The sequence below is a fragment of the Pituophis catenifer genome, unplaced genomic scaffold (assembly GCF_029215685.1).
Source record: "Pituophis catenifer annectens isolate HBS135680 unplaced genomic scaffold, rPitCat1.0.hap2 SCAF_5, whole genome shotgun sequence".
NCBI classification, from domain to species: Eukaryota; Metazoa; Chordata; class Lepidosauria; order Squamata; family Colubridae; genus Pituophis; species Pituophis catenifer.
In genome coordinates, this window is record NW_027256885.1 from 89653549 (window position 1) to 89680146 (window position 26598).

Consider the following 26598-nt stretch of genomic DNA (forward strand, 5'->3'; position numbering starts at 1 on the left):
CACAGCCACTCGGTCTTGGATGGGTTGAGCCTGAGCCTGTTCCTCCCCATCCAGATCCGTACGGCCTCCAGGCACTGGGACATCACTTCAAGGGCATCGTTGGGGTGATCCGGGGTGGAGATGTACAGCTGGGTGTCGTCAGCATACTGATGGTACTCCACCCCAAAACCACGGATGATCTCGCCCAGCGGCTTTACATAAATGTTGAACAAGAGGGGCGAGAGGACCGATCCCTGCGGCACCCCACATATGAAGGGCCTCGGGGTCAACCTCTGCCCCCCTGTCAACACAGACTGCGACCAGTCGGAGAGAAAGGAGGAGAACCACCTTAGTACGGTGCCTCCCACCCCCAACTCTTCCAACCGGTGCAGCATGATACCATGGTCGATGGTATCAAAAGCCGCTGAGAGATCTAACAGGACCAGGACAGAGGAGCAGCCCCTGTCCCGAGCCCTCCAGAGATCATCAACCAACGCGACCAATGCCGTTTCCGTGCTGTATCCAGGCCTGAAACCCGACTGGAACGGATCCAGATACGACGCTTCATCCAGGTACTGGGGAAGCTGTCCCGCAACCACACTCTCAACAACCTTCGCCACAAAACGAAGGTTGGAGACTGGATGATAATTAGCCAATATTGCCGGGTCCAGGGAAGGCTTCTTGAGGAGGGGCCTCACCACCGCCTCCTTAAGGGCGGCGGGGAAGACACCCTCACCCAATGAAGCATTTATAATCCCCTGGAGCCAGCCTCGCGTCACCTCCCGGGAAGCCAGCACTAACCAGGAGGGACACGGGTCCAACAAACATGTGGTCGCGTTCAATCTACCCAGAATCCTGTCCACGTCATCTGGGGTCACAGGATCAAACTCATCCCAGATAACAGTCTCAAGACCTGCCTCCGTCACTCTCGCTGGATCTACCCAGTCAGAGTCCAGACCTTCCCGAATCTGAGTGATTTTGTCATACAGATACTGAACAAAGTCCTCGGCTCTTCCCTCCAAGGGGTCCTCCCGCGCTTCCTGGTGGAGCAGGGAGCGGGTCACCCTAAACAGGGCGGCCGGGCGATTATCTGATGATGCAATAAGAGCAGCAAAATGCGTACATTTTGCTGCTTTTATCGCCACTAGGTAAGTCCTAATATGGGATCTAACCAGTGTCCGGTCCGATTCAGAAAGACTAGCTCTCCAACTACTCTCTAGGCGTCTTTTCCGGCGCTTCATCTCCCTCAGCTCCTCGGTAAACCAAGGAGCAAGGCGAGATCCGCGCCGGGTCAGAGGCCGCAAAGGCACGACTCGATCCAGGGCCCCAGCGGCCGCCCTATCCCAGGCGGCCACTAGGTCTCCAGTCGAGGCGTGAGCCAGAACCTCAGGAATTGGCCCAAGCTCCGTCTGGAACCTATCGGGTTCCATCAGGCACCTGGGGCGGTACCATCTTATCGGTTCCGCCTCCCTGCAGCGGGGTGCCGCGGTACGAAGGTCAAGGCGAAGGAGAGAGTGATCCGACCATGACAAGGGCTCGATGACTACATCCCCTATCTCAAGATCACTCAACCACTGTCCAGAGACAAAAAGCAAGTCCAGTGTGTTTCCCCCAGTGTGCGTAGGGCCATGAATTAGTTGGGTCAGATCCATGGCCGTCATGGAAGCCATGAACTCCCGAGCCACCTCAGACATCTCGCCCACGGACGGCAGGTTGAAATCCCCCATGACCATAAGTCTGGGGGTATCAACCGCCACCGCAGCAATAACGTTGAGTAGCTCAGGCAGGGTTGCTGCCACGCGGCAGGGAGCCAGGTACGTGATCAGCAAGCCCATCTGAACCCCATGGCCCCACTTCACAAGGAGGGACTCACAACCAGCTGTCTGAGGTACAGTGGTCTCCCTGGGCCTAAGGCCTTCTCTAATAATAACCGCTACTCCCCCGCCCCTCCCTTGTGACCTCGGCTGATGGAATGCGCGGAAGCCTGGTGGGCACATTTCTACCAGAGGGACCCCTCCCTCCGGGCCCAACCAGGTCTCCGTAATACCCGCCAGGTCCGCTCCCCCCTCCTGAACAAGATCACAGATGAGGGGGGCTTTATTTACTACGGACCTGGCGTTGCACAACATCAGACGAAGGCCCGGGCCGTGAGGATCTGTGCAACCTGGCAAACGGGTGGAGCCTTGGGGGCCGGAGCACCCTACCGCTTGGAGACAGCGGGTGCGTGCTCCCTTAACATGATATGGCCCCCTGCTCCCGCCATATCTACCCCTCCCACTCACAGTACTGATGGTAAAAACAGAATTAAGAAAGAAGAATATAAACTACAGGCATTTGCAGATGATCTAGTGTTTATTTTAGAGGAGCAGCAAGTAGTTGGGCCAAAATTAATAGAACAAATAGAAGAATATGGAGAAGTGGCAGGGTTGAAAATCAATAGAGATAAAATGAAAATATTGGTGAAAAACATCACAGAGAAGCAGAAAAGGAAGCTAATGGAAAAACTAGATATTCAGATTACTAAAAAAGTAAGATATTTAGGAATTCAGTTAACAGCAAGATGCATCACTATTAAGGAAGATAATTATTACAAATTGAAAAGACTAATTGAGATGGACTTGGAGAGATGGAAGAATTTGCAATTATCATTAATGGGAAGAATAGCAACAATTAAGATGAATATATTACCAAGATTGTTGTTTCTATTTCAAACAATACCGATAAAATTAGAATATTTTTTTTGAAAATCTTAATAAAATAATAATGAAATTTATATGGCAAGGGAAAAAAGCGAGAATTAATATAAAAATGTTACAAGATGCAAGAGTTAGAGGAGGGTTTGGACTACCAAACTGGGAATTATATTATCAGGCAGCAACGTTATCATGGATGAAAGAATGGATTGTATTATGAAATACAAGCTTATTGACATTGGAGGGTCATAATCTACAACTGGGTTGGCATGCTTTCTTATGGTATGGGAAGAATAAGATACATAGCTATTTTCAAAGACATTATGTAAGAAATGCGTTCTTATCAGTATGGGAGAAAGTTAGAGAAAAACATTATCTGAAAATACCAACATGGCTTTCAACCATGGAAGCATTAATACATCCAAATATTATTAATATGGGAAATATTATTAGATATAAAGATATTTTATCAGAAAAAGGGGAATTGAAACAAAACAAGAATTAGAAGAACAAGGGATTGATATGGTGTGGTATACACAATTGCAAATACAATCGAGATATGAAAAAGATGCCAAGTTATATGGTTTTTACTTGGAGATGACAGAATTGGATGAGATACTCACAGGAACAGATGAGAGAATGATTAAAAAATGTATAGTTATTTACTTTCTAGTAAATTAGAAGAAGAACAAGTAAAAGAAACAATGATAGCATGGGCAAAAATGTTTGGATATACAATAGAGCTAGATAAATGGCAGCAACTATGGGAAAGAAACTATAAATTAACAATGGCAACAGCATATAAAGAGAATTTGTGTAAAATGTTTTATAGATGGCATATGTCACCAGAAAGATTGGCAAAAATGTTTAAAGATAAATCAACTAAATGTTGGAAATGTCACCAGACACCAGGATCGTATTATCATATGTGGTGGACATGTGCAGAAGCGAGAAACTATTGGGCAAGAATTCGGATATGATTAAAGAAAATGACCCAGCAACATATTGATTTAAAACCGGAGCTGTTTTTGTTGGGTATTTTATCTGAGAAATATAGTAAAGAAAATGTATATTTGATTATTCACATAATAACAGCGGCAAGAATTGTATTTGCACAAAATTGGAAAGTGGAAAAACTCCCTACAGAGGGAGAGGTAATTAAGAAAATATTAGAATGTGAAGAAATGAATAGATTAACATTGGCAATTAAAGGGAAGGAAGAATCGGAGTATTATAACATATGGGGGCAATTTTATCATTGGGTAGAAAATGAATATGGACAAAAAGTGGCATAAAATTAAATAAATCCAGAAGAAAAATGTTTTAATAGGAGATATATTAAATTGAAATGTAAAAGCAAAGAAATATATATATAAAGAAAATGATGGTAAGCGTTAAATATGATGACACAAAAATTTGTACCCAGATGACACACTGATTGATTAATGATGTAATGTTTGTTTCAAAAGAAAAAATAAAAAACTTTTTATAAAAAAAAAACTGCCGAAGCTGTTCCTCACTCACATCTACTGCCTCCATGGCGTTCCGCGGAGGATTATATCAGATGGGGGGGGGGTACAATTTACGGCCACGTTCTGGAGAGAATTCATCCAGATGATCGGGTCTTCCCAGGGCCTTAGCTCAGTGTTCCATCTGAGTACCAATGGGTCGGCAGAGCGAACTAATGCCATGGTAGCAGTGGTGGGTTCCTCCCGGTTCGGCCTGGTTTGGCCCGGTTCGGCCGATCCGGTAGCGGTGACAATATGACATCACCGAACTGGTTCTCTTTGTTCGGGAGCTGGGCCCTCCCGCCCTGCCCGCATTATTCTTACTTTTTATTCGGCCCTGCCCCCAATCTATTTGCTGCCTCCTGAGTCCCAGCTGATGGCTAGAAGGAAAAAAACTGTTTAAACTCTTGCTGCGGGGCTTCAAAGGGCCGCCCTATAGCTGATCAGTGTTAAAAGGCAGTGTGGTGGTAGACCAGTGTGCTCGAAAAACAAATGGGTAGACCGGGACACTCGAAAAACAAATGGGTAGACCGGGACGCTCCAAAAACAAATGGGTAGACCAGGACGCTCCAAAAACAAATGGGTAGACCGGGACTCTCCAAGAACAAATGGGTAGAACGGGACACTCCAAGAACAAATAGGTAGACCAGGACGCTCCAAGAACAAATGTGTATACTGGGACGCTCAAAAAACAAATGTGTAGACCAGGACGCTCCAAGAACAAATGAGTAGTCTGGTACAGCTCTGCAAGCAGTTAAAAGTCTGGTAGACCAGTACCTCTGCTAAATCCTAAAGAATTGTCAAACCATCAAACCACGCCCACAAAATAAGCCATGCCCACAGAACCGGTAGTAAAAAATTTTAGAACCCACCCCTGCATGGTAGTGTTGTGGTCCGCCAGCAGCCTGTGGAGCTGGCAGTGGAGTCGGACAGTGAGGAGGCTGGGGAGGAACATGGGTCAGTCCTGGAGTCTGGGGAAGGCCTCGACAAGGGCTCTGCGTCGGAGGCAGTAGTATAGTTTATTGAATAGCCCGAAGGCCTTTTCAAACAAAACAGAAAAGAAAAAGGGAAAAAGATAAAACAGTTACAAAAATAGCAATCTAAAAATATATGATAGATGACATTAAAATTTTACAATATCAAATTTCAATAGCTAAGTTGCCAAGACTAGATAACCCAAATAGGATAGCTCCTCTCTAACTGAGCTCATCTTCCTTACAATCGATAAAAAAATTTTTTATATAACTGGCTCGTATTGCCGTCATTCTTTTAAGGTATCGAGTGATCGCTCTTACCAGGGGAGGAGAGTCAGCCCTCAACAGAAATGCTAATTTTTGGCTTATATTCCAGTGGGGAAATTTATTTATAATTGGGGACAGATATTGTTTTCTTACTTCTTGATAGAGACTACATTCAAATATTATATGTGCCGTGTCCTCCACGACGTTTACCCCACATATGCATATTCTTTTGTCATACGGGATTTTCTGATAACGGCCGAATCTAACGTTGGTATCTAGAAGTTCGAATCTAAACTTAACAAATAACTGTCTCTCCACTGATGGCATTTCTAAATGTAAATACTTTTCCAGAGTGAAAGTTGTTTTAACTGCTGTCAGCAGTTTAAGGGAATGATTAGTTGAAAGGGTTGCCATGTCCATTTGCCCATGTATATCTTTAATCCGTTGTTTAACTTGGTTCAGTGTGTCACACAACGGGAACCCTACGCCATATCGGTTCAATATTTCTGACAGCCGGGTTAGCCAGGAATACCTTTGAGGATTTGAAATCTGCTGTTCCTCTAGACATATTTTAGGGAGTCTGCTGGCATCCATCTGGGTCATTTTTAGCCAGTAGGCTACCGCCCTAGTGATTGTATAGGTGTACAGTGAGAAATGTCCCAATTCAGCTCTGACGGCTGCAGCTGAAGTGGAATTGTTTACCCCAAGCATCCTCCTTAACAAATTATTTTGAGTTCTCTCTAATATGGGGGCCTCTGTAAGACCCCAAATTTCAGCACCATAGAGCATGATCGGAACAAGTTTAGCCTGAAAGACTTTACGAAGAGGTAAAATGGAGGTTGGTTGGATTTGTTTACTTAATTTGGATACAAGGCTTGCTCCTGCTCTGACCTTTTGAGAAAGGTATTGATGGTGCGGAGTCCAACCTCCTGCACTGGAAAAAACAATTCCAAGATAAGTATATTGGGTAACTTGCTCAATTTTTGTGTCATTAATCTGCCAATTGTGCTTTTTATTCTTATTGCCAAAGACTAAAACTTTTGATTTAGCTACATTTATAGTCAAGTGGTTTGCAGTACAGTAACGTGTGAGCTTGTCAAGAAGTCTCCTCATTCCTATTTGGGTTCTAGAAAACAACACTAAGTCATCGGCATACATTAATACGTTAATAAATCTAGAGCCTATTTGGGGGCTGTGCATCAGAAGATCATCCAGCTGCGCTGGGATATCATTTATATAAACATTAAAAAGAGTAGGGCCCAGCAGGCAGCCCTGCCTCACTCCTCTAGTTGTCGGTATGCTGTTTGTTGAGGCCCCATTTGCTGCATATCTGACTCTAATTGCCGTATTAGTATAGAGAATCCTGATCAACAAAATAAGTCTGGGGTCCATCCCCATAACTTGTAGTTTCCTCCACAAGTGGTTCCTATCTATAGAATCAAAAGCAGCAGTAAGGTCAATAAAGGCAGTATACAGCTTTTTCCCCTGGGTCTTGTATTTATTAATTAAGTGGGAAAGGACAAAACAATTGTCTATGGTAGACCTACCTGATCTAAAACCTGCCTGCTCATTTGCCAGAATTTCCTTATCCAAGCACCAGTCCTCTATTTTATTTAGGAGATGTTTCGTATACATTTTTGAAATTATATTAAGAAGACTGATGGGTCGGTAGTTGGATGGGGCAGCTCTGTCACCTTTCTTAAAAATTGGAAAAACTATAGCTAACCTCCACCCTTCAGGGATTATCCCTACTTTATCGATATAAGTAAACAGTGCTACCAGCATCGGTACCCAAAAGTCAATGTTGGACCTAAAGAGTTCAGGAGACAACAAGTCCTCTCCAGGGGCCTTCCCGGCCTTTAAGGATTGAATTATGTGCTTAACTTCGGTAGGGGTAACTGGTGTCCATTCCGGACATTTCCTTAATTCTTGCTGGAGGATATCCAATTGCAAGACATTTGTTGTATTGTTACCATCAAATAAAGCAAGATAGTGCTTCTCCCATTTTACTGCTGATATATCAGTGTCCATAAATGGGGAACGTTGTTTTAATATACCGGCTATCTTATGCCAAAAGATCGTAGGGAATTGGGATTTCGCTGCCATTTCTACCTCTTTCCACATCCTGGTGTTATAGCTACTTTTCTTGTTCTTCAGTAGGGATTTGTATGCTCTCCTGAGTTGAACCATATTTGAATAATCACCATCCTGTCTGGATCGGTTAACTTTCTTAACTGAGGCTCTTAGATTTGACCTCAAGTTATGGCAATCATCATCAAACCACTTTCTAGAGATCCCATCTACTTTTCTATCGTTCTGGATCATTAAGTTCCTAAGAGTAGAAGTTAGCTCTGTATAAGCTGGCATTGGGGTGTTGTCTCCGGGTTTAGATTGGGAGATTTCCCTTGCTAGGTGTCTGGCTTCGTCTGAGCCCAAATAAGTGGTGACAGATTTGACATCAAGTCTGTGCCAATATAACCTTTTATAGTTATAAACCTGGGCGTTTGCTAAGGTGTCAATTTCCTCTCTTGAATGAGGCCTAACTTCTGAAGAGAGTGAAACCAGAGCCCTGATGGGAAAGTGGTCACTTTCCTCTCTAAATATAGCTCTTACTTCTGAAAAATGGTGTACTAAACTAGAGGAAGTGCAGATATAATCGATAGAGGTTGAGGTTTTGTTGGACGAGAAAGTATAGGGATATATATACCCATCACTCGAGCCACTAAGTACTTGCATATCATTCATAAACAGCAGGGAAATTAACCTCTGGGCATATTTATTGGTCCTCTTGTCCATTGAGGACCAAGTGAACTCATTATAAAAGTAACCAGCTGGTACCAGGCCTCTGTTAGCATAGCTCTTCATTGAGGGACCTAGTCTTGCATTAGTATCTCCAGCTAATATAATTTTTGCTTGGGGAAAGCGTCCCTTTAAGGTAGCTAATACCGAATCTAATTCATCCCACAAATCCCTTCCTAGAAGGTGGAATGAAAATGGAGCGATATATACATTAATTAAGATTAAGTCCATCCCCCTGAACGTACATCTAATAGGCAGAATATATTGGAATTGAGGATCTAAAGAAATTTCTTCACCCTTCCATCCTGTATCCCTTTTGACCAACGTGGTTAAGCCCCCAATTGCCCTCCCTCTTAAATTGACTTTGCCTGCCGGTTTATGCCATGAGGCAAAACCCGGTAAGCTGATCTGTGGATCATTAGTAGTCAGCCAGGTTTCTTGAAGGAGGATGAGATGATGTGTTGAAATCAATTTTATAAAATCCATCCGGTTTGCAATGCCTTTCCAGCCCGCTATATTCCAGGACAGGAGGGAAAGGCTAGGGATATAAGATACCCTAGTTGTTGGCCATTTGTTGTCTAGTCAGTCACCCCGAGGCACTACTCCTTGTGTCTCTTCCTCCACCCTTCTGGTGGAGGGGTCCGGAATTACTACCACCGCCTTCTCTGGAGTGCCAAAGGAGTCAAAAGTGGCCTCTGTTTGTTGCGGAAGTGCCTCCTCCATTCTTAAGGAAGATGAGACAGGTGAAGGCAGTTGCACTGTTGGGGGAGGGTGAACTTCTGCCGCTACGTTCATAGTCTTTGTTTCTTTGAAAAGACTTTTGCCTTCCCTTCTATCCCGCTGGACGGACTTAACGACTTTAGGCCTTGTCTGCACATGCTTTCCCCGTTCTTCCGACTTGGATAGCCTTCTCGTTGAACTACAGGCTTCTGCTAGCGAAGATCTTAATAAATCAAATTCAATTAACATCGACCTTTGCTCCTTTGGAGACAAGGAGACAAATTCGCTGATTATAACATCCTCTGGTTTGTCAGTGCTTGCCTTCATATGTAGGACCTCCCTGATCTGGCCTGCCTCCATAGTTTCTCCGGATTCTGGAGGAAAGACCCTGGAGGTAGCAGAGTGGTTCCTAGGTACCATTTTTGATGTTTGGTTAAGTCCTTGTAAAAGCGGTTTGATAGGCCCACTCGAGAAGACTCTTGTAGGAATGACTTCAAATCTGAGCAGGGATCCTTTTCTTTTCATTACAGCGCTCGGTATAGTATTGCTGTCAAAATGCAGTATTAGTCGAACACAATTGCTATGCTGGGGAAGTTTTTCATATCTGAGTAGATCTATTAATAAAGGATCAGATTTCAATAGCTGTGCAAGTGAGAGGGTTATCCTTTCCTTTGAAGTCCATCGTCCTCTATTGCATGGGATTTTCCTTATCCTTAAAGCGATTTGTTTCTTTAACAACCTTCTTCCTTGATGAGGGTTAGCATCAGTACTTGCAATGCTTTGTTGTTTGGGTTGAGGTCTTACACCCTCCCACTCTCTCCGCGCGTCAGGACGGTGTGCAATCTCACCCTCCTTAGCTGCGGAGTGAGGGCCATTTAAGAATTGGAAGATCCTCTCGATGTCTCTTTTGATCGATGTCAGTAAGTCATATATTGAATCTACTGTGTGCTCAGTTAACATACTCTGAGTACAGACCATCTCTCTGAGGTCTGAATATGTCGGAACTTCTTTTAAGCAGCTAGAAGTAGGAGAGGGGATAGAGCTTGAAAAATCACCCATTCTAGCAGGCGAGTTTGAATCTGAAATCCGGGAAGAAAACTCCCCTTCTGTATCTCCCTCTCCCAATGATACAGTCGACAGAGACAAAGTTCGAAGTTCGAAGTTCAGATTGGGGTTCTGGATTACACCTCTTCATAAAGTCATCCAATTTAAGCTGTTTAAGAGGCTTGGAGTAATTAAGTTCTGTCATAGATTTTGGGGAGAGAGAGCAAGCTCTCTGCCTCTTACTTTTCTTTCCCATTCTGGTAGATAGTTGATCCAGTATCTCCCAGCGAAATTAAATATCGCAATAATTTATCCTCCCTCGGCAATCGTAGTTAAGGTAGGCCTTAATGATGGTCTCAGACGAGGCACCACAGAGGTAAAAACCAATCTCCTTTCCAAACAACGGCTTGTCTTTTACTCCTACTTCTTTGCTATCATCTATTTGCAGAAATGTTTAAATTGTTTAAATTATTTCACAGGGAAATATGTGGGGGAAGGAGACTAAAAAGCTGATAAGGTTTCATTAAAGGCAGGCCTACCGGGAGCGTCTGCAGCCAGTTCCTTACTGTACTCGTTCCAAAAACAAACAGCTCAAAATCCCCTCTGAAGTTAGGGGCCTCCAGTGAGGTTTGTCAACAAGTCCGGTAATCCGAATTTCAGGCCTTGCAAGGAGGAGTCACAGGAGTAGCCTAGGCCAGGAATGCAGGTTGTAGTGTTGTTAAAATATGTCTAAAACAAACAGTAGCCACACTATATGTGCTTTGTAAGAGTCCGGTATAGATTAAAAATAGATTAAAAGTGAGTTAAAAATATAAAAATACTTTAAAATGTTAAAAAGAAAAACTTAATTTGCTTTTGGGAGAGCTCCTTACAGCCGTTCTCCCCACAGCCTCCAATTTACTCCAGTGCCAAGTTCTTCTCACAGGAACCAAAGCAGGAATGATTTCAGTGATTTATTAGGCACTTTAGAAATGTTCAAGAAAACTGACAAATCGGTAGATCCTGTCTACATCTCCAGCATATTCTGAAGGGATTTGATTCGCTTCTTCAGGCTTCACAACATTATTTAAGTGCAAATTAATGAATTTTTACTTTCAGTATTTAGCATTTCATAATCTATAAGTACCACAAAGGAATCTTCATGTTGCCGTAATTCGAGGATCGGACTCAATAAAGAATTCAGAATTATAGTATTCAAACAAAGTATTGTTTATTTACAGAAGGCATTCTATATTCACTGAGTGATTGTAGATAGAAGCAAGGAGGAGGAGTGTGCATCCCCTTTTATATCAGTGAGGCGGGATTAGGGAGTAGGAGTGGTTACAGAGGAATACATTAGAGGAAGAATAAATTAACCCTTGCTATTCTATGAGTATATATTTCTTTCATTTAAGAATAAGGCATTTACCCATGACACTTCAGATCTTAAAACCTTTTTTTTTTTTTCCTTTTTTGGCTTTCATACCAGAAAAGGCACCAACCAATTCAAAACAATTTCCAAACTTTCTAATGGGGACAGAAGGGGGAGAAGACTGAACTGGTGAGAGCCGAGGGGGAGCCGAGAACTGAGGTCAGTGAGCAGCAGAGGAGGAGATCAAAGCAGGGACCTCCTAAATTCAGAGGATTTGGCCAGGAAAAGTCCCAGATAAGAGATTCATGATGTCTCCTACCCATCCAGGCAGCGTAATTCAACGCAGAACGTTGTGTAATGTGTGTCCAGGGTAGGGAGCTAAGGAGAATTGAATAGGAAATCCTGGAAGAGAAAGTCAGGGTTTCTCACCTCCGCAGTTTCTCCTCCATCTCCCTGCAGAGTTCTGAGTTCTTCTTTGAAAGCTGGGCATTTTGACGTAGGAGCTCCTCATTCAGGGAGAACGACTTCTGCTTTCTGTTGCTGTAAATAGGAAAACCAGAGAGAAATTAGACCCTTAAGTTTTTTACTTGACTCATTAAACATTTTCTTCCATTGAAAAATATTAAAAATACCTTTATGTTTGTGTCGGTGTATAAATTCAGTGTTGCTATTTCTACCAACAATCCTTTCACCATTTATTGGGTCTTTTAGAAAGGCTCCGTAAAAATGGCCAATGGGTACAGTTTGAGGGACTTTAGATATACCTCCAGGGTAGTCTTAAGGGATTTGATTAGTGACTTAAATATTAAGGCTAAATGTGTTGATAAGAGTTGTTTATAAGAATTGTATTACTTAAGTTTTTACTTCAGTATTTAGCAAAAAAAAGTCTACACACCCCTATTAAAAGGCCAGGTTTTGGAAATGTAAAATAAAAAAAATCAGACCAAGATAAATCACTTCAGAGTACTTCCTCCTTTAACATAACATATAAGATGTACAATTCAAGTCGAAAAACAAATTGAAATTGTGAGAGAAAACTTCTCTCATGGTTTGCTGTGCCTATTGATTGGCTTTGATTGGTTTCTGGTTTGAATGTTTGAATGAGCCAATCAGAGCGCAGCTGTTGACTCTGAGTTTCCCGGGCTTTGTAACTGACACTCACTCAGTATATAAGGAGCTGCTCTGGCTGCTGAGAGCACACGCACATTGCACATTGCTTTCTTACTACTCTCCCGGGTCACACACAAGAGCTGAAGTCACTTAGCCTCCTTCTCAGGAAGGAAGATACATTACAGACGTCTTCAGATCTTCTTCCCTAGCCTGACTGTTAGAGCCAGGTGATGTCATGGAAGGAGTAAAATGTGGTGAAACTCACTTAACAACGCTCTTGCTTAGCAACCAAAATTTTGGGCTCAATTGTAGTTGCACGTCAAGGACTATCTCTGCCTTCCTCTGCATGGCAGCCTTGTCCTACTAAACTCCTTCTCCTTTCTGGCACTTTTCCTCTCTGTTAGAGGCACCCAAATAATCCAGACGATATAAGGTTTCCTGCTGCAGCAGGGGGTTGGACTAGATGGCCTCTGTTATGTCCTTATAAGGACATCCGCCCGGATTGGCTGCCAGCCATCGGGCGGGAAGTTTTGAATCCCTGTCAGGGGCGGTGCGACTGTCGGCAGCGCGCAGCCAGTCTTGTTACTGTTGCAAAATAAAGTTACTAAATGTAATGAGCTGGTCGCGTCTTCCTTTCCTGCGCCGATCTAACACTGGCGACGAAGGACTAGAACCAAGCGACGAACCTCGTGGCGCGAAGCCAACCAAGACCAAGTCACTCGTCAGCTGAAACCACCAGTAGGCAATTCCGAAGGCATGGCATCCGCTGAAGTCACATTGCCAGCCCTTGCTCCATTCCGCCCAGGGAAGGACAAGTGGAAATCCTACGTGGTCAAATTTCGGCAATACCTGAGAGGCAACAATATCAGGGATGCCGATGATGACAGCAAAAAGGGCATCTTCCTGGCCAACTGCGGCTCAGAAGTCCTCGACATGGCCATCAATCTTGTGGCACCACGAGACATTGAAGAAGTACCATGGACGGACCTGCTGCAGATCCTAGAGGACCATTATGCCCCAACAGGAACACCAGTGGCGAACCAGTTCACCTTCCATCAGAGGGATCAGAGGGAAGGGGAAACCATCAAAGAGTTTGTGGCCGCCCTGCGCCAAATCGCAGCCAGCTGCGAGTTTGACCATGTGGACAACGCCATCGCTGACCACGTGGTCTTCGGCATGAGGGACAGAGGCCTGCAAAAGAAGTTCCTGAGCAGGAAGAAGCTCGTGCTCAAGGACGTGGTGGAGGAAGCCACCGCATCCGAAATCTCAGAAAAAGCGGCAGCTGCAGTAATCCGGGCGAAGGGAATCCACAAGATTCACAGTGCCACACAGTCATCGACTGAGGATTCCACAGCTGGATCAGAGTCGGAGGAAGAATCCACCGTCCACAAGGTATCCAGACCCCCAAGGCGGGAAACCGCTCCAAGAAGCTACAAGGGGGAGCGCTGTGCCAGCTGCAGAGGGGACCATGCCAGGGCAAACTGCAAGTGGAGAGATGCGACCTGCAGACGTTGCAACAGACGGGGTCACATCGCCGAAGCTTGCAGAGCCGAGGAACCAGCTCCAGAACCCTCCAGCCACCGTCCCCGCGAAAATCGGAAAGATTACCAGAGATCATCCAAACGGTCCTCTGGCCAACCGAGACGCAGAGACGAAGAGTTTCCCAGGAGCGGAGCGGTCCACCAGACGACCATCGCGCACACCAACGCAGACAATGCCACTAAGTTCCATGTAACCGTCCACGTGGAGGGATTGCCTTGCTCAATGGAGGTAGACTCGGGCTCGGTCTACTCCATTATGGATTGGCACCAACTGAAGCGCCTGCAACCCAGCATCAGCAAACGAGACCTGAAGCCACTGCACTCCAAGCTCGTCGATTTTGGGGGAAACCCCATCGGAGTCATAGGAAGAACCAACATCCAAGTCTCCTACAACCAGTTCCAAGGCAATTTTCCCATCACAGTCGTGGAGCACAGCCGACCGAACCTGCTAGGAGTGGAGTGGTTTAAGCCGCTGGGGCTATCGATCGGAGGCATCCATAAAATTCACAGGGACGAACTCGACAACCTCATCAAAGAGTTCAAGGAAGTCTTCGATGGTAAGGTGGGGAAATTTGTGGGGAGGCCAATCTCCTTTAATCTGGACAAGGGAATCACCCCAATCAGGCTGAAGCCCCTCCGGGTTCCGTTTGCCTTGCGGCCAAAAGTAGACGAGCAGCTGGATAAACTGATCGCCCAGGGCGTCCTGGAACCGATTGATCATGCCTCATGGGAGACCCCCATTGTGACCCCACTGAAGCATGATGGATCTGTGCGCATCTGCGCCAACTATCGTTGTACCATCAACAAGGCGTTGGCACAGAGCGCATACCCAGTCCCAGTGGTGCAACACCTGCTGCATTCCCTGGGGACTGGCTCAATTTTTGCAAAACTGGACCTGGCCCAGGCTTACCAGCAACTGCCAGTGGACAAAAAAATGGCGGAGGCACAAACAATAGTCACACACAGGGGGGCATTCAAATGCAACCGTCTCCAATTTGGAGTCAGCGCTGCCCCCGGCATCTTCCAAGGCGTTCCAGGGGTGGTACCATACTTTGACGATGTACTAATCTCCGGAGATTCCCAGGCACAACTCCTTGAAAGACTCAGGCTCGTCCTGCAGCGCTTCAAGGCCAAGGGCTTGAGAGTCAGGAGAGATAAATGCATCTTAGGAGTACAGGAAGTCGAGTTACCTCATAGATAGCACTGGCATCCACCCCACCAAATCAAAAGTGAAAGCCATCCATGAAGCTCCGAGCCCCAAAAACAAAACGGAACTTCAGGCATTCCTTGGATTGCTTAACTTCTATGCCATGTTCCTCAAACAGAAAGCCACAGTTGCTGAGCCACTCCACTGCCTGCTGGGGAAAGCGGCTTCCTGGAAGTGGGGCCAAGAAGAGGAAGCAGCATTCCGGGCCGTGAAAGGACTTTTAACTTCCAAAAGCGTCCTCATCCAGTACAACGAGACGCTCCCAATCAAGCTCACCTGCGACGCGTCACCCTACGGGGTGGGGGCAGTCCTCAGCCACGAGCTGCCCAATGGCTCTGAAGCCCCAATAGCATACTTCTCTAAGACCATGTCCGGCGCGGAACGCAACTACAGCCAGCTGGGCAAAGAAGCCCTGGCCATCGTTGCAGGAGTAAAACGCTTCCATGAATACATCTACGGGAGGAGCTTCACCATAGTGACCGATCACAAGCCACTCCTGGGGCTCCTCGCAGGCGACCAACCCACCCCGACCTTCATGTCCCCGCGGATGACGAGATGGGCCATCTTCCTAGCCGGCTACTCCTACAAGCTTGTGCACCAGCCAGGCACAGCCATAGGAAACGCCGACGCGCTGAGCAGATGCCCATTGAAGGATCCAGTAGAAGACCCAGCCCCCACGCTCCACCTCTTCCACATAGACGACGACGCCAGCTGTCCAGTCTCGTCCGCAGATGTGGCCGTCCACACCCAAAAGGACTCCACACTCCGCCAAGTGAAATCCTGGATCCTCAGGGGGTGGCCAACAGAGAAGACGGAGGAGAAATTCAGCCCATTCGTCAGGAAGCAAAAGGAGCTGTCCACAATGAAGGGCTGTTTGCTATGGGGAGACAGGGTGCTGATTCCAAGCACTCTGCAACGGAGAGCACTAGAGACATTGCATAACGGGCACCCAGGCATCGTCCGCATGAAAGCCCTGGCACGGAGTTACGTCTGGTGGCCCTCACTGGACAGAGACATTGAGGAATGGGTCTCCAGATGTGACCCGTGCCAAGAAGTACGCCCAGCGCCACCGCAAGCCGAAACAGCGAAGTGGGAGACCCCCAGCAACCCATGGTCGAGGATTCACATCGACTTCGCGGGTCCGATGCAAGGGCGCCACCTGCTCATCGTCGTCGATGCCTTCTCCAAGTGGCTCGAGGTGGTACCAATGGCATCTACCACAACGGAAGCAACGATCAGGGCCCTACGCCGTCTTTTCGCCACCCATGGACTGCCGGATGTGCTGGTCTCCGACAACGGGCCCCAACTCACATCCCTGGCCATGGAGGCATTCCTGGCTGGACTGGGCATCTGCCATGCCCTGTCCGCCCCGTACAGGCCGGCTGGGAATGGACAGGTTGAACGGATGGTGAGACTCACCAAGGAGGCACTCACCAAGATGGGCACGGGCGACTGGCAGGAAAGAATAGACAACTTCCTCCTCACCCAGCACATCACGCCGCATGCCACCACCCACAAGAGCCCAGCCGAATTGTTGATGGGCAGAAGGTTGAGGTCACCATTGGACCGGCTGCACCCCCAATACAGCCCAGAAGTGACTGCAACGGCCAGCCGCCCGCTTCGCGCCTTCAGCAAAGGAGATCCGGTTTTCGCGCTCAATTTCAACGGCTCTCCTAATTGGCTGAAGGGGAAGATAGACAACCCAACCAGCCCCAAGTCCTACACAGTGGAGCTGGAAGATGGACAGGTCTGTAGACGTCACATCGACCAGCTCCGGAAAAGGTGGAGGGGATCGGAAGGAAACCAGCCTGACGAGGTAGGCCTGCAACACCCCGACGAGGTAGGCCTGCAACACCCTGACGAGGTAGGCCTGCAACACCCCAATGAGGTAGGCCTGCAACACCCCGACGAGGCAGGCTTACAACACCCTAGCAGGGTAGGCCTACGGCACCCCGACAAGGTAGGCCTACCACACCCAGGCGAGGCAGACCACCGACACCCCGACGAGGCCGGCCAAGCTCATTACCAGGCGCTGACCCATCGACAGTCCAGAGCGGTAGACCGGGATCTGCCACATGAGGGTTGGCAACACCAACCCAGCAAGGTGGACACCCGTCACTCCAGGGAGAGGGACCGCTACAACAACCAAGGGGTAGACTGGGACCTACCCAGGGAGGAAGAATCGCACCCCTCCAGCAAAGGCGACCAACGACAACCCTGCCAGGGAGACCTCCACTCCAGGCAAGTAGACCGGGGACCGTCCGAGGTGGGCACACCACAGCCCAGGGGTGAGGGTGGCACACAACACTCCGGCGAGGGGGACCCCCACCCAGCACAGAGGACGGCCCAGCAACAACACCCCAGCCCAGGAGACCCCAGCCACCAATCTGCGGTAGACCAGGGACGAGGGCGAAAGGGAAGCCAACAACACCCCGACCAGGGAGGACAGCGCCACCCCGGCAGGGGAGACCTCCACCGACCCGTGGAGGTAGCCCCGCAATGACAACCCGACCAGGACGTCCACCGCCGACCCGACGGGGTAGGCCACCACCAGCCCGGCAAGGAAGGCCTCCGCCACCCCGACCAAGGAGACCTGCGCCACCCCTGCGAGGTCGGACACCACGACCAAAGCCAACACCACCCATCACGGGCAGACCGGACCCGAGGGCACCGATCCAGGACACCCCCCCGGCAACAACGAACCGAACCGCAACTGAACCACAGAGCCCGGGAGACCAGGGACTTACCGAGACTCAGACGCTCTTCCCGGGTCGGCACCGAGCAGCCACACCAGGACGACAGATCCACGGGCCAGGAGGAAGACCACCAGAACCAGCATTCCAAGGGTTGCGGTCTGGCCGGAGGCGCTGAGGGTGACCCCGCACACTCGCCAGCCGAACCGAGACCGGTTCCGGGGAGGGAACCAGGAGACACAGGAGCCCCGTCCGTCCAGGCCGGGGACGAGGAAGAAGTGAGACTGCGCAGGTCAACTAGGGTGCCGAGGCGTCCTATGTACCTGAGCGATTACGTGACTTGCATTAATGATGATTGACTGTTTTCGGACTAGGAGGGGAGGAGTGTTATGTCCTTATAAGGACATCCGCCCAGATTGGCTGCCAGCCATCGGGTGGGAAGTTTTGAATCCCTGTCAGGGGCGGTGCGACTGCCGGAGCGAATATAAGGAGAGCTCCTGCAGCGCGCAGCCAGTCTTGTTACTGTTGCAAAATAAAGTTACTAAATGTAACAAGCTGGTCGCGTCTTCCTTTCCTGCACCGATCTAACAGCCTCCAAGGTCCCTTCCAGCCCTAGATTGCTGTCCTATTTCAATGTGTCTTCTGAAGCCACTTCTAGTGCCATGGTTTGTGGTCCTTCCTTCCTCTTCTCTCTCTCTCTCTCCCTTCCTTCCTCTTTCTTTCTCTTTTTCCTTTTTTTTCTTTCTTTCACATTCTTTCTTTATCTCTTTCTTTTTCTTTCACATTCTTTTTTTTCTCTTTTTCTTTCTCTCTTTTTCTTTCTTTCTCTTTCTTTCTTGTCTCTCTCTCTCTTTCTTATCTCTCTCTCTCTCTCTCCCCTCCCTTCCCTCCCTCCTTCCTCCTTCAAAGGCTAGGAAAGAGAGACCCACCCGAGACATGTGAGGTGGGAGGCCCGAGAGAAAGTGCCTGGTCTGGGCACACAGCCCTCCATGATAAAGCCCTTCCCAGGGAGCAAAGCAAGAACTTACCGATCCTGATCCTGATGGTGAGCTCCAGCCACGGCAGTGGTGGCGGAAGGAGAGCTCCAGAGCGGTGGCAGTGGTGCTCCGGGAGGGCAGCCCTCAGGGCCCCGGGAAAGCGCACAGCCAGGAGTTGCCGCTTTGGGTCCTCCCAGTCCAGAAAACGCTGCAGACAGCAGAGCTTTCCTGTTGGGAGTGAAGTCGGACCCAAAGCTAAATTTCGCTGTGCTGCGAAAGACTCTTTCCCATTCCCAGCAAGAGCAGCAGGGGAAAGAAGCAGCCGCTGACCCAGAAAACATGCCCACAAAATAAGCCACGCCCACAGAACCAGTAGGGAAGATATTTAGATTTTGCTCCTGTTCTCCTGCCTTTCAGCCCTGCACAGATAACTCTGCAACCTGTGGAAGCAGATCACACTGATGCAGAATTTTATATTTTATATTTTTGAGATATAATGTAGACTTACGTGGCATTCTTCTCCCTCGCACTCCTCAGCGGTTCCCCCCTCCCGGATGTTCTAGGAGCCTGGAAAAGTTAAAATAAATAACAGGTGTGGAATATACTTATAAATCAGCTCACTCACCCTCCGCTATCCCAACCCTCACATCTTATTATGAAAGGAAAAATTTTTCAGGTATAACCTCTCTTGGTTAAAGAAAAATGGGGTTTTCACAAGTTTATTTGCTATGTGAGAGAATTGATCTCTCAGCCCAGGGGTGAAATCTAACAGGTTCTGGAGAACCGGTAGCAGAAATTTTGAGCAGTTTGGAGAACCAGCAAATATCACCTCTGGCTGGCCCCAGGAGTGGGGAGGGAATGGGGATTTTGCAGTATCCTTCCCCTGCCATGCCCACCAAGCCATGCCCACCGAGCCACACCATGCCACCAAAGCCACGCCCACAGAACTGGTAGTAAAAAAATGTGGATTTCACCACTGTCTCAGCCTGATTCGTTCACATAATAAAAGGATAATGTGAAAATTTGCCATCCTTAGTAATGGACACTTAGACCATTCCCCAGAAGATTTAGACTGCTTACCTGAGGGGGGGCGGGGGGTGATGGACTGCTGAGGAGGAGGCCCTTGTTGGATGGGGGGCAGCTGGCTGGCACCTGAAGCCTTCTGATGAAAAGCCATGGAGGTCATGAGGACGTTGGGCCTGGACACGAGGGAGACCCTCAAGCCCAGTTAACACAGGCACCTTAGGTCCTATAGATGGGTTGGAACTATATATTACATACCTCCGTGTGCCTCCATAAGCCCAAATCCAGTGTCTCTTCTGGTACCACTGTGGAAAAAAATAGACTTCTTTAAAAACACAAACTTATTGACCGCGATTAAAGACATTCATTTTTTCAGCCACAGTTTGATCTGGGTTCTTTATTCCCCAATATTAGGAGCCAGCTGATACTTCTGGCATCTAAACTCTTCACCCTTCCTGCTCAAGTTAAGGAGATAGTGTTGGTTTTTAATTGTATTCTACCTCTATTTGTAGACTTTCCCTTCCTTTTCATTACAGGGTTGAGTAATTACTATTCTAACTGCTGAAGTTAAGTGTTATAATAAGTCTCTCTTTAATTTCACCCTACCTCTATTTGAGAACTTCCTCTTCATTCTCATCCATTGTAGGAAATTGCCTGCCATTGTCACAGAGGAAATGCTCTTTCCTTCAGCACTCAACCCCTTGGGTGACCCAGAGCAGCCCAGGAGACCTTCTATGACACGGGCTACGATGTCACAACCTTTGGCCCAGCTGTGGAGAGAGGCCAGGGGTGCCCCTTGGGCAGCTCTGGGCCTTCCAGGAGGAAGGGGTTGCAAGCCCAGATAGAGATCCTGGGAGGTCTCAGGCAAAGTCTGTGGAATAAAAAAAGATTTTTTTTCTTTCTAGAATATTTCTTATTCTATTCTATTCTATTCTATTCTATTCTATTCTATTCTATTCTATTCTATTCTATTCTATTCTATTCTATTCTATTCTATTCTATTCTATTCTATTCTATTCTATTCCATTCCTGCTTCTACTCTATTCTATTCTAATTCTATTCTATTTCTAAGGATCAGGGATTGTGTATCAATCAGCAGTTATAAAAATATGGGGCTGGGCTGGGCAGGGGCCATTACAACTGTTTTAATCACTACTTTAAACAAAAGTTAGCATTCAAGTGATGAACTCAAGTTTGGATGGAGAGAGGAAATAATCTGGAGTTGTTACAGTTTTTATTCCATCCCACCTTTGGATTCCAGAGACTTCCAGAAAATAAGAGAAAAAGAGAGAAGCTTTGGAAATCCAGACCATTCAGGAAATTAGACAGGTCTGTTAATACAGGAGTAAGCGAAATAAAAAGGAAAGAAGGAAAGTGTTAGGAATGCAAAGAGAGGAAAGGAAACTCCAGCACAGGGAATGACTTAGGAATGAAACTGACAAGGAGGAGCCTGGTTGGAAGTCCTTGTTCTATGCGATCTTCTTGTTCAACTGAGGATTCTCCCCATGAGATGGTCTCCTGGCCTGGAAGAGCTTCCCCTTCAGCCTCTCCCATCTCGGAAGGCCCAGGAGAAACTCCGGGTATTTGGGAGGCCGTTGCCTGGAGGGGATGAGATCTCCCTGGACCAAATTCTCTCCCTCCGACAGCCAAGGCTCTTTTCCATATACATATATATAAACCACCAAAGAACAGATTGACCCAGACTCCATACTCACAAACTAGAAACTTGAATTTGATTTGTTTTTTTTTTGTCTCTCCCTTCAATGGCTGGGGTGAGATTTTTATTTCAGAAATAGGAAAGCTTTCTTACTTCTGTGCAAGTGGGGGGTGCACAAATTGGAGTTTACAAGGAACTACCACCTAAAATGCTGAAAGCCAGAAAAGATTTTGGCTTTCTTGTAAAAGAACTACAAAAACAAGAGATACCATTTCGGTGGGATGCCCCAACTGGCATAATTTTGAAATATAAGGGAGAAAGACATCATTTGAATACTGTGGAGAAGGCGGAGCATTTCTACACTACTATTTTAGAAAGAACACCATCTCCACGTACATCTACAGTCCTGGAGATTAAGGAGAGTGATAAGAAGCAACTTCAACAAGAACCACAAGAACAGTCAAAGCAGGTGGAGTTAGAGAAAACGCAGGGTGCTGAAGGAGGTTTTTTGGATGAGCCTCTGTTGGAATCTTCTTCAATCTTGGACCCGGTTCGGATGGTTGAGGTTAAGGATCAGCGTATAACTCGTGCAAAATCTAGGCAACTTAAAGAAAAGCAACAACAACAGGAAAGACAAGATAAAAAGGGAGCTAAGAGTACCACACAAGAGACTGGAGCCATGGGGGGAGCAAGACCGAAGATTCCGGAAGATATTCGGTTATTCTGCTCGTTGCTTCACAAAGATAAAGATGACGATTAAGTGTTTATCTTGGAATGTGAATGGGTTGAATTCAGTACAGAAAAGGAAGAAGTTATTTACATATTTGAGACAATTTAATAATTATATAATTTGTTTACAAGAAACTCATATCACAACTCAAGATCAAAAATACTTGATAAATTCTAAATTAGGAACACATTTTATATCTTCAACTTTGCAAAAAAAGAATGGTGTGGTTATTTATGTAAACAAAAGACTAACAGCTAAAATTATAGAAGCAGATGAAGATGGTAGGTTTATAGCAATCGAATTGCTTACAGTAAATGGCCAAATTCTTTTGATTGGAATTTACGCTCCCAACCAACAACAGGATCATTTTTATAAAATGTTACATACTAAAATATTGCAATGGGACTATAGATCTATTTTAATAATGGGAGACTGGAATGGAGTAATCGATTCTAAACTAGATAAAAAGAGTTTGGCAAAATCCAGGATTAGACTACCACAGACTTTTTTTGATATGAAAGAAGACTTGGAATTAAAAGATATTTGGAGAATACACAATCCAAAAGAATTGGATTATACTTTTTTTTCCGACAGACATAGATCCTTCTCTAGGATTGACTTTATTTTGTTGTCAGATGATTTACTTGTTAAGACAAAAAGAGCAAAGATTTTCCCAAGAATTTTGTCCAACTATAGCCCAGTATGGATAGAAATCGAGATGGGTAAGACTGAGCGACGCTCTTGGAGAGTGAATGAAAACTTGTTCAGATATGAAAAAAACATAATAGAACTTAAAAAGCACTTGAAAGAATTTTTTGAAATAAATTTGAATAAAGGTACCCCAATTGAAATTGTGTGGGATGCGAGCAAAGCTTATATGAGAGGGGTGCTTATTTATATGAACTCCAAACATAGATTGATTCGACAAAAGAAAAGATCTGAATTGGAAGTAGAAATAAAGAACAAAGAACAGCTACTTATTAAAAACCCAACAGATGAAAGAATACGTGGTGTTATAAAACTTCTGAAAGACCAATTTCAAATGCTTATGGCGGAACAAGTTGCAACAAACTTACAATATGCAAAGCATAATACATTTTGTAATGCCAATAAACCGGGCAGATGGTTGGCTTACACATTAAGAAAAAAGCAGAGTATACGGACTATTGATAATATTGATATTGGAGGGAAAGAAATCTTTCAACAAAAATTAATTAAAGAAGCTTTTGTGGACTATTATACTAAACTATATGCTAAAGATGATGTGCAGAATGGACTTATAGAAAAATATTTAGATAATAAAAGAGTTACAAAAATCACAGACCAACAAAAGGAAAGAATGAATTATCCTATAACAGAGGAGGAGATAATGGTAGCAATTAAACAATTAAAAATAGCTAAAGCTCCTGGAACGGATGGTTTGACTGCAGTGTATTATAAAACTCTGCAAGCAGAAATGGTGGAACAACTTAGAGATTTGTTTTGTAATATTCAACAAGGGGGTAAAATACCCCCATCATGGACAACAGCTTATATTTCTTTGATACCAAAAGAACATGCAGGTCCTAAAAAACCGGAGAATTATAGACCAATATCTCTTCTTAATACTGATTATAAAATTTATGCAAAAGTACTAGCCAACAGGCTGATGCCAGTAATCCAAAAGGTGATTCATGATGACCAAGCGGGATTTATCGAGGGTAGATATATGAAGGATAATGTAAGGCAAGTAATAGACTTATTGGAATATCTTGAGAGGAACAAACAGATACCTGCAGTGCTGGTTTTTCTGGATGCGGAAAAGGCCTTTGACAGAGTGGATTGGAATTTTCTATTAAAGACTTTTAAAAAGATGGACTTTGGGGACCAATTTATACAGGCGGTTTCAGCAATTTACCAAGAGCAAAAGGCACAGATTATTATTAATGGAAGTTTGACAACAGAGTTTAAAATTGAAAAAGGAACAAGACAGGGATGTCCGTTATCCCCATTGCTATTTATTCTAACACTAGAAGTCTTGTTAAATACAATACGGGACTCTAATATCTTGAAAGGTATAATGATAAGGCAAGAGGATTACAGAATAAAGGCATTTGCAGGTGATCTGGTCATTACCCTAATACAGCCAATGGAATCAATAATCCAGATGAAGGACATTATACAAGACTATGGTAAAGTTTCAGGTTTTAGACTGAACCAGAAAAAAACTAAGATGATAGTTAAAAATATGACACAAGATCGTAAACACGAGCTTGAAAGGAGGGCAGGTTTTGAGATTGTACCAAAGGTAAAATATCTAGGAGTTCAGGTTGCAGAATCAAACATGAAATTGTTTCAAAATAACTATGAGGTTTTGTGGCGAGAGGTGCAGAAAGATATGGAGACTTGGAAAAAACTGCAGCTGTCTCTACTTGGAAGAATAGCAGCAGTTAAGATGAACATTTTGCCAAGATTTCTTTTTCTGTTTCAAATGATTCCGGTGCTTAAAAGTGATAAACAACTGAAAGTCTGGCAAACTGGAGTGAATAAGTTTGTCTGGAATGAGAAAAAAACGAGAGTTAAATTGAAAATTATGCAAGATGTTCCAGAAAGGGGAGGTCTTAAACTTCCAAACCTACAGTTATATTATGAAGCAGCAGCTTTGACTCAAGCAAGTGATTGGTTTGGAAGGAAAAAGACTGGAATATTGAATATAGAAAGTTTTGATCTCGAATTTGGTTGGCATGCTTACTTATTTTATGAAAACAAAGTGGATAAAGTATTTAAAAGTCATATACTTAGAGATTCTCTGATGAGAGTATGGAAGAAGCACCGACTCAAATGGGATTATAAAATACCGTTATGGCTGGATCTTGGTCATATTATGTGGAATACAAATATAATGTCACTCGGGGGGTTTTTATACAAAGAGGTTCTTTTTACAGATGCGGGCAGATGGCAGTTGAAGACATTACAGACACTGTTGGATGAAGGGATTAACTTAACTTGGTTACAATATAATCAACTACAATTGAGATGGAAAGAGGACCAAAAAACTGGTATTATGTTGCATGAGGAAGAATTGGTTAGACACATAAAAGAGAAAGGTCCAATGCATATTAAAAGGCTTTATAATGTTTTGTTAGAAAGGGATTCAGAAACTGAATTGGTTAAAGATTGTATGATTAAGTGGGCACAAAACTTTGAGGAACCAGTGATGTTGGAAACATGGGAAAAAAATTGGGTTCAGAATGTTAAATTCACACAGTTGCAAAATTTGAGGGAATATTTTTATAAAATGTTTTATAGATGGCATTTAGACCCCAAAAAATTGTCGTGTATGTACCCTAATGTTCAGCCAAAATGTTGGAGATGTGATTGTTTAGATGCTACATATTATCATGTTTGGTGGACTTGTAGGAAAGTTAAGGCTGTTTGGATAAAAATTTGGTGGGTTATGCAGAATGTTTTGAGGAAAAAAATTCAATTTTCTCCACAATTGTTCTTATTGGGTATAGTTAAGGGTTTTACTTCGGGTGAAACAAAGTTGATATTGTACATGATAACAGCTGCGAGACTATTGATAGGTAAATATTGGAAGAATGAAGTTTTTTTTTTTTGTTTTTTTTTTATAATTTGATTTATATGCCGCCCTTCTCCGGAGACTCAGGGCGGCTTACAGTGCGTTAAGCAATAGCCTTCATACTTTTTGTATATTTATACAAAGTCAGCTTATTGCCCCCACAAACTGGGTCCTCATTTAACCTACCTTAGAAAGGATGGAAGGCTGAGTCAACCTTGAGCCTTGGAGAGATTCGAACCAGCAGTAAATTGCAGGCAGCTGTGTTAATAACAGGGTGCTTTAAACCACTGTAGTACCAAGGCTCTTCAGTACCAAGTTTTGCCCACGATCGAGGAATGGATTCTGAAGATGGCCAGTTTTGCAGAGATGGCGAAGATTTCAGCATTTTTAAAAGACTGTTCACAAGAGACTTATGAATGGGAATGGAAAAAGTGGATAGATTATGTTCAGAACAAATATCAAACTAGGAAGTATCAAATAGCTTTTATTTGAAAATGATATTTTAAGATAGAAATATTTCAATGTAATGAAGATGAAAAAAAATTATGAGGGGGAGGGAGGGGTTCAAGTTTTATATAAGTTTTATACTAAGGGGGGTCTTTTACCTGATATGAGTATATTGTGTGGAAGTCCGGGGGGAGGGGAGGGTTAGGGAGGGCTAGGGAGGTAGGGAAGTTTGGGGTGGGCTGAGGGGGGGTGAGAAAAGGGGTGAAAATGTAATTGTAAAACTTTTGCAATTAAAAAAAAAAAAGAAATAGGAAAG